The sequence below is a fragment of the Oncorhynchus clarkii genome, chromosome 19 (assembly GCF_045791955.1).
Source record: "Oncorhynchus clarkii lewisi isolate Uvic-CL-2024 chromosome 19, UVic_Ocla_1.0, whole genome shotgun sequence".
NCBI classification, from domain to species: Eukaryota; Metazoa; Chordata; class Actinopteri; order Salmoniformes; family Salmonidae; genus Oncorhynchus; species Oncorhynchus clarkii.
Window position 1 is genome coordinate 39,720,440 of NC_092165.1, and position 9,049 is coordinate 39,729,488.

Below are 9,049 nucleotides of genomic sequence, written 5' to 3' on the forward strand. Positions count from 1 at the left end.
CATAAAACCAAGTGATCAAACACTTAATTGGTTCCAATAGTTTTTCCCCGTAGAGGATTTTAGAAAATTTTAAGGGCTGTATTTCGTGTATGCTTATTGTAGGCGGACAAGGTGATTGTTATCAATATATTAGGCTCTATTTTGTCTCAGATTCAAAAATGCTAATTAGCATCAAAGTAGACATCATGCAAGACTACAAATCCCTGCACGTCATCTCCAGCTGCCACCTTTGTTAACAGGTACATATCAAAATGTTTTAGCCAATTTAGCTAACATTAGATAGTTAATCCAGAGATTCTTACCTTTGCCTCAATTCGGCAGCCTCCTCCAGATTGTCATGGCATTTTTGTAGTTGTTTATGATAGCCACATTAGTAGCTAATTAGCATTTCATTTGTTGGGGTTAAATACAGGCAAATATATTGATAGTTACATTGTCCAAGAGAGATTATACGGTTATCAAAACGTTTTATATGACCTCCACATAAAAACAAAAAAATGCCAACTGCTGGAGGAAAACAGATTTTCCACCGAGTTGGGCCTCTCTTCACCTCTTCCTCTCTAAAGCTCAGTGGTCACAAGGGCTGCAATTGACCATTGTTCTTGTGTTGTGACTGTCTTTCATATCATTTTCACACCAGCTAGAAGATTGTTGCATGACTTCACTTGTACAATTTGTGCACTTCATATTTGCAGACTCGGACTTTACCTTAGTATGGGCAACTTTGTTAGGGATCAAGCCAGGTATCAGCACCAGTCCCCCCCCCCCAAACATTTTTTTTTATTTTTTTTTAAATAACATTAAATAATGTATCTATCATCTCGCTGTGTTTTGTAAAATGTTCCTTCAATTCGCAAGACGCTGAAAGTATGACAGAAGAAAGCACCCGGGCGAGCGAAACAGTGCCCCTCTGTCTCTCTGCGTGTAGGCCACCTGTTTGATGCTGTCTGGTCCGAACGAGTATGACATTGTTGCAGCCCGTAGCATTGAATGCAAGGGAAGCAAGCGAACATTTGGCCACAAATAGAACAATGACATAGATATTTCAGCGAATTTATAAATGTGAAGCATCCGCTTGGCGTTTCCACTCACTCTCAAATATGTTAGTGAGAGAAAGCCAATTGGCCTGCAGTGGGAGAAGACGTAACGAGAAACATTTTGGCCGACATTCTGCACATTTTCTCATCAATGATTTAAAAAAAAATCTCAATACAGTTTTCCGTTCCCAAAACTAGAATATGTGCTGAACAAAGTAGACTTTACCCTTCGTAAAAGTTTTTAAAAATTGCGTTGTTTAGAAGGAGTGCAAAAGGCGAATTGAGTTATTGCACACGCGCACTTCATGGAGTAGGCGTTTCCTAACAGAAATATGCAAATATTTAATAGAAAGCATAACAAAAATGATCTTGCTCGTTTGTGCTTGGCTCTGCCCACCTCCTTGCTTGTTCTGCCCGCAATGATTTATTTGTTCCCTTTGGAAACAACAGGCTCTGGTCTATCTTAGTTATAATAATCTTTGATTTGGCCTCCCTTGACAAAAAAAAGTATAACAAATTAACCAATCAGCGTTGAGCTAAAAAAAAAACTCGCCGAGCGAGTTTAACAGTGAATGGTCCCGGTGAAGAAAAAGCAGTGTCAAGGGAAGCCAGCTTGGATTTGGGGTCTCTCCTATCAAATCGCGTTGTTAATGACATATCCTCTGTCATTAACAGAAACAACTTGAATTGTTGCATCTTGTTGTGTTGTTGTCGTCCGGTGGCTACCTAAAATTGGCCCAAATTAGCCATGGATGGAGGTAGGGATTTGGACTTGTGGTTTTACTTATTTTTTCGTACTGGCCAGTGATTATTAGGTTGATTCTGATCCAACCATTAATTCATACATTGTCATTGTTGTGCCCCTGATCTGAGAGGATGTTAGTTCAATATGTACATTAACTAGATGTAGAAGGCTAATGTTAACTAGCAAATGTTGCCGATGAATGGAAGCGAGCAAGCATTTTAGCCAGGTAATTTAGGACAACAACAAAAAATAAAAGCGTGTACTGTATGATAGCGTGATAGACTGTTTCATCAACATGAAAGAGAGGAGGATGCATAGGCCTTTCTCTAACCGAGGTAAAGACCGTTTCAAATTGGATATTCGTGCTTTCAAACCACTTGAGCCACAGACTCCAAATAAGTGTCATGATTTTGGAAAAATTGTGCACAACATTACACAGGTCTTATTTTCACGATTTGGACATTAATTCGCTTTCCAAAGCTAATAAACATGTGGAAATGTGAGCAGAATTTTGTATTGCTAATAAAATTAGTTAGGGAGCGTAAACAAAGTACAAACTTTTTTTTACATTCGAATTTCAATAGTGACCTACTTGACTCAAACAAGGTTCAGAATGTCCACTGACTGCCCTTCTATATTGCACACCCTTTGGTTTGTCCATTTCCATCTCATACGTTTTTACATGCATTTTTCAAAATGTCAAATTTCAATAGCTCCTTAGTTATGTGACCTAATGACTTCAAACAAGTTGCAGAATGTACACTGACTAACTTTGTATATTGCACACCCTTTAGTTTGTCCATTTTCATCTCACTCGATTTTACATGAATTTTCCATGTGATCTACTGGACTCAAATAAACTTCGGAATGTCACGGACTAGCCTTATACATTGCACACTCTTGTTTGTGTACTGTAAAATCACGCAGTGTAACATATACATTTTTCATAGTTTTACATTTTTAATGCTCCTTGGTCATGTCAATTACACACCTAAGAAGTGTGCAGTGGATATACACCCATATTGCATAACCTCTAGTCATGTATCTTCTATATTGTTGTACATTAAAATTAGTTTGACAATTAGAGGGTTCAGTCCAGTGTTAAGCCTTTTCTTTAATATTTATCTATAATAATTGGTAGTTCTAAGTACTTATTTTCCATGTTTTTTATTTTGCCACAGTATTTAACAGTGGTACACAATAGGAGAGAGACAGATAATATCACCTTTTGTCTTTAATATCAACTATAAATGAAAAGGGCAAAGTAGAGTCATGCTATTAATTGTCCAAAGCAGGGATGGAGAGTGAGCTAGTGAGGTGGGCTGCAGTGGGTTTGCTGGTCAATACATATACTGAACATGTAACCACAGTAAGGGTGGCCAGAAAATCAATGAATCAAAATTTAATTTTGACAAATTAAACAAATTGTAGCCCTTTAATCTTTTCCAACATGTCAACAGACACGTTACTTCAAATAAGTGCAAAACATTTCAGTGTTAACTTTCTCTTTATCCCTGGTTGATGTACATTCAGAGCCGCTTCAGTGTGGATGGGGTATAGCATATATTTTCAACAACAAAGACAGCACTTCCAGTCTGAACTCTTTTGTCTTCATTCCTAGGCACAGCACATGGAACCACCGTTAGCATGCAAAACATTCAATCTAAAACAAAGCAAAGCGTAACACGTTATAAATAATATCAAATATCAATGCAGTATGACGAATTAGCCATCCATTGTGTTATACCATAAATTGTCTTAAATGCCGTCAGTGTTGTCAAAAGATTAGAAACATGTTAAATAAAGTTACTAACCCAGTCAGTCTTTAGACCAGATCCAGGTTCTTTATCAGTGGCACACATGAAGCAGTTGTTGGCTTTGTTGAACTCTGAAATCATAGGCATGAACTGAACATATGTCTGTCCCACACAACTACATGAAAATAAAGCATTTACTTTGAATTAAATGTCATTACATACCAGGCATTTTTAGTAAACCCTTAGCCATTTCTTTTCGCAGTTGCTCCATGTGTTTTTGTGAAGGTTCTATATCAATTTGGGAGGGGATGTTGGCGAAGTTCTGTGCAACTTCCTTGGCCGTCTACACCAAAAAATAAATTGAGTTTTTGACCTAATTGTCACATAACAGCTAATCATTCATTATTGAAAATATAACTATCAAACCTGCATTACAAAGACCCCGCAGCTGAAGGTGTCCTGCTGCATGGTGGGAGTTATTTCCCCTCCATTCCATTTTATGTCCGCCCAGTCATCTTTTCCATGGCAGGATCTTCTCAATTTGTAGTATTCTCTTTTTTATGTGAACATGGAATTCTGATTAGTTATAGGCAAATTAATACACAGGCCAAAATTGTATGCTGATTTCCTTATCACTATAATCTAATAGAGGTAATTTCCTTTATGCCCCATTCTACACACAGCCTAAATTATAGGCCCTGAACCATTTACAGGAGAATAATAAAAGTAGCATATACTATCCAACCTTATCACAGAGTGAATAAATGTAGTGTGTTTGTAGACTTGAAGAAAAAAATATTAAGTGACAGATTCATCAGTAGTGCTTAGTCATATCACAAAGATCACAGATGACAGTTTAAAAATATATATATATTTCAACTTTATTTAACCAGGTAGGCTAGTTGAGAACAAGTTCTCATTTGCAACTGCGACCTGGCCAAGAATAAAGCAAAGCAGTTCGACACATACAACAACACAGTTACACATGGAATAAACAAACATACAGTCAATAATACAGTAGAAAAAAGTAAATATACAGTGTGTGCAAATGAGGTAAGATAAGGGAGGCAAGGCAATAAATAGGCCATGGTGGCGAAGTGATTACAATATACCAATTAAACACTGGAGGGATTGATGTGCAGAAGATGAATGTGCAAGTAGAGATACTGGGGTGCAAAGGAGCAAGATAAATAAATAAATACAGTATGGGGATGAGATAGTTGGATGGGCTATTTACAGATGGGCTATGTACAGGTCCAGTGATTTGTGAGCTGCTCTGACAGCTGGTGCTTAAAGCTAGTGAGGGAGATATGAGTCTCCAGCTTCAGTGATTTTTGCAGTTCGTTCCAGTCATTGGCAGCAGAGAACTGGAAGGAAAGGCGACCAAAGGAGGAATTGGCTTTGGGGGTGACTAGTGAGATATACCTGCTGGAACGCGTGCCACGGGTGGGTGCTGCTATGCTGACCAGTGAGCTGAGATAAGGGGGGGCTTTACCTAGCAGAGACTTGTAGATGACCTGGAGCCAGTGGGTTTGGCGACGAGTATGAAGCGAGGGCCAGCCAACGAGAGCGTGCAGGTCGCAATGGTGGGTAGTATATGGGGTTTGGTGACAAAACGGATGGCACTGTGATAGACTGCATCCAATTTGTTGAGTAGAGTGTTGGAGGCTATTTTGTAAATGACATCGCCGAAGTCGAGGATTGGTAGGATGGTCAGTTTTACGAGGGTATGTTTGGCAGAATGAGTGAAGGATGCTTTGTTAAGAAATAGGAAGCCAATTCTAGATTTCAATTTGGATTGGAGATGCTCAATGTGAGTCTGGAAGGAGAGTTTACAGTCTAACCAGACACCTAGGTATTAGTTGTTGTCCACATATTCTAGGTCAGAACCGTCCAGAGTAGTGATGCTGGACGGGTGGGCAGGTGCTGGCAGCGATCAGTTGAAGAGCATGCATTTAGTTTTACTTGCATTTACTTGCAACCTCCTCGTCTGGAGGTTAGTTAACACAGTGTCCAATGAAGGGCCAGAGGTATACCGAATGTTGTCGCCTGCATAGACGTGGATCAGAGAATCACCAGCAGCAAGAGCAACATCATTGATGTATACAGAGAAGAGAGTCGGCCCGAGAATTGAACCCTGTAGCACACCCATAGAGACTGCCAGAGGTCCAGACAACAGGCCCTCCGATTTGACACACTGAACTCTATCAGAGAAGTAGCTGGTAAATCAGGCAAGGCAGTCATTTGAGAAACCAAGGCTGTTTAGTCTGCCAATAAGAATGTGGTGATTGACAGAGTCGAAAGCTTTGGCCAGGTCGATGAATACGGCTGCACAGTAATGTCTCTTATCGAGGGCGGTTATGATATCGTTTAGGACCTTGAGCATGGCTGAGGTGCACCCATGTCCAGCTCTGAAACCAGATTGCATAGCGGAGAAGGTACGGTGGGATTTGAAATGATCGGTAATCTGTTTGTTATCTTGGCTTTCGAAGACCTTAGAAAGGCAGGGTAGGATAGACATAGGTCTGTAGCAGTTTGGGTCAAGAGTGTCTCCCCCTTTGAAGAGGGGGATGATCGCAGCAGCTTTCCAATCTTTGGGAATCTTTGACGATACGAAAGAGAGGTTGAACAGGCTAGTAATAGGGGTTGCAACAACTTCGGCAGATAATTTTAGAAAGAGAGGGTCCAGATTGTCTAGTCCGGCTGATTTGTATGGGTCCAGATTTTGCAGCTCTTTCAGAACATCAGCTATCTGGATTTGGGTGAAGGAGAAATGGGGAGGCTTGGGCGAGTTGCTGTGGGGGGTGCCGGGCAGTTGACCGGGGTAGGGGTACCCAGGTGGAAAGCATGGCCGTAGAAAAATGCTTACAAAATTCTCAATTATAGTGGATTTATCGGTGGTGACAGTGTTTCCTAGCCTCAGTGCAGTGGGCAGCTGGGAGGAGGTGCTCTTATTCTCCATGGACTTTACAGTGTCCCAGAACTTTTTTGAGTTTGTGCTACAGGATGCACATTTCTGCTTGAAAAAGCTGGCCTTAGCTTTCCTAACTGCCTGTGTATATTGGTTCCTAACTTCCTTGAAAAGTTGCTTATCATGGGGACTATTCGATGTTAATGCAGTACGCCACAGGATGTTTTTGTGCTGGTCAAGGGCAGTCAGGTCTGGAGTGAACCAAGGGCTATATCTGTTCCTGGTTCTACATTTTTTGAACGAAGCATGCTTATTTAAGATGGTGAGGAAGGTACTCTTAAAGAATAACCAGGCATCCTCTATTGACGGGATGAGGTTAATATCATTCCAAGATACCCGGGCCAGGTCGATTAGAAAGGCCTGCTCGCTGAAGTGTTTAAGGGAGCGTTTGACAGTGATGAGGGGTGGTCGTTTGACCGCAGACCCAATACGGATGCAGGCAAAGAGACAGTGCCCATCAAGTCTATGACAATAGAGAATGAATTGTAAGCAACAAAGTGTGTTAAAGTGTGTTTGTCAAAATAATATCTGAAAATGTTAATTGATGAACATAATACTTCTATTTATAATAGCAATTTATGATAATGCAGTTGAGGAATATTTCATGTACCAATACCACATGTAGGGCGGACATAAGACATTCCCACATACAGTATACACCTTACATAAAGGCATTGTTCAGCTATGATTTTACCACTTAGAATCCAGAATGGATATGACAATGGGGCCAGCACAGGACGTAATACACCCTTACAACAATCTACTTTTTGATCTTCTTGACTTCTTATCTGGTAAACTGCTACTGTGTGTCAAGAAAGGAGCCCCAATTAGGGGTTAGTGTACTTCAGTAAAAATGGTCTGGTTTAGATTAAAAACTTTTGCCCTGTGTCCCCGTTCATAGGGGCATGAGAGACTAGTCAGTGGTAGAATTGAGTTGGCACTTTATTGGCCCAAACACCCACAGACCCACAAGGTTGAGGTTACTTACTCATGGACAGTAATTAGTAAAAAAAAAATTAAAAAGCGTTTTACATTGTGTCTTCTAACTATCCAAGAATAGGATCCAAAGTGTTAGGACATATTTGTTCCTATAAATACAAAGGAGGATGTCTCTCCTCATACTTCCGGCACTTTAGTCAGACTGCCAGACTGTGTAAAAACTTTATGATGGGACCGGCAACTGAGTTCCCATTGACTAATCACCACGGAGACCAATCAGTAGAGAATACATACAGGTCAAGGGTGCCAATTGAAAGTCAAGGGGTGTGTCTTAGCCTTTTGGATTACTCTCTCCTTACATAGAACCCCTGTGGTTCAAGTCAAGAGCTACCCTTCCCCTTTCAGTTTGCTCTGCGCATGTCTGAAAGTGACAGAGCCAGCAGCCAAGAGTTTTTCACAGTATGTCATAAAAAATGATTACACTTATGAATGTATGTAAAATGCTAATATGTATTAGATCCAGTACAATGGAATAACTATTTTTATTATTTATTTTATTTTTATTTCACCTTTATTTAACCATTTAGTGTATAGTCCACTGACTATATAAGGGTCGTCAGTGGACATTCTGAACCTTGTTTGAAGTCAGTAGGTCACATGACCAAGGAGCTATTGAAATGTTAAAGTTTGAAAAATTCATGTAAAAACATGTGAGTTGAAAATTGACAAACTAAAGAGTGTGCAATGTGTAGGCCCACTGAGTTTACATTCTGAACCTTGTTTGAAGTCAGTAGGTAATAATAATATGACCAAAGAGCTATTGAAATTCAAAAATGTAAATAAATAATTTCAAATAGTGTGAGATGTAAATCGACAAACAAAAAATGTGTGCAATGTGTGTGCAATCTATGCCATCGGATTAGCTACAACCAGTTTTGAAAGTTTTAGGAGTAATGGTTAAAGAGCTATTGACATTTTTTAAATTAGATTTGTCACTATGTTGACGGTCCCTAACTGCTGTTGGTGGACATAAGGAAAACTACAGGTGAATATCCAGCCTGAAACTGTCTTTACCTCAGTGTTTCTGTACAAGTTGGGTGAGTCAACATATTTTTCTACTTGTATGAACTCACACACGCAAACATAAATCAGAACCATGGAAAGCCACATCATATTTAGCTTATGTTGATTGGACTAAATTGTTTTAAAAAAATATTTTAGTTGTCACTGACCAAAGCCCAGCTCAGCTAATCTCTACCAATTTGACGCATAGTTGTCATAATGCTTCAGCAAATGTACATTACACCAGGGGCATTGGCAGACACAATGTAAGTAACCTAATTTATGTCCTGAATGCCTCTGCTGATCCTACAGCAATAGTATGCAGTAATCATGTGCCTATAACCAGATTTATACTGTTAGCACTGAGCCGGTGTGCCTTAGGAGGAAGTTCATTGTGTGCAGTTCATCCTGCCCTAAATCAATAGCATGAGCATATCTACTTCTGCTAAGCAATACAAACAAGTAAGCATCCCAGAAGAAAAGTGCTCAAAATAGCCCACGTTAACATATGAAACAAGGTTCATGAAATCAATCATTT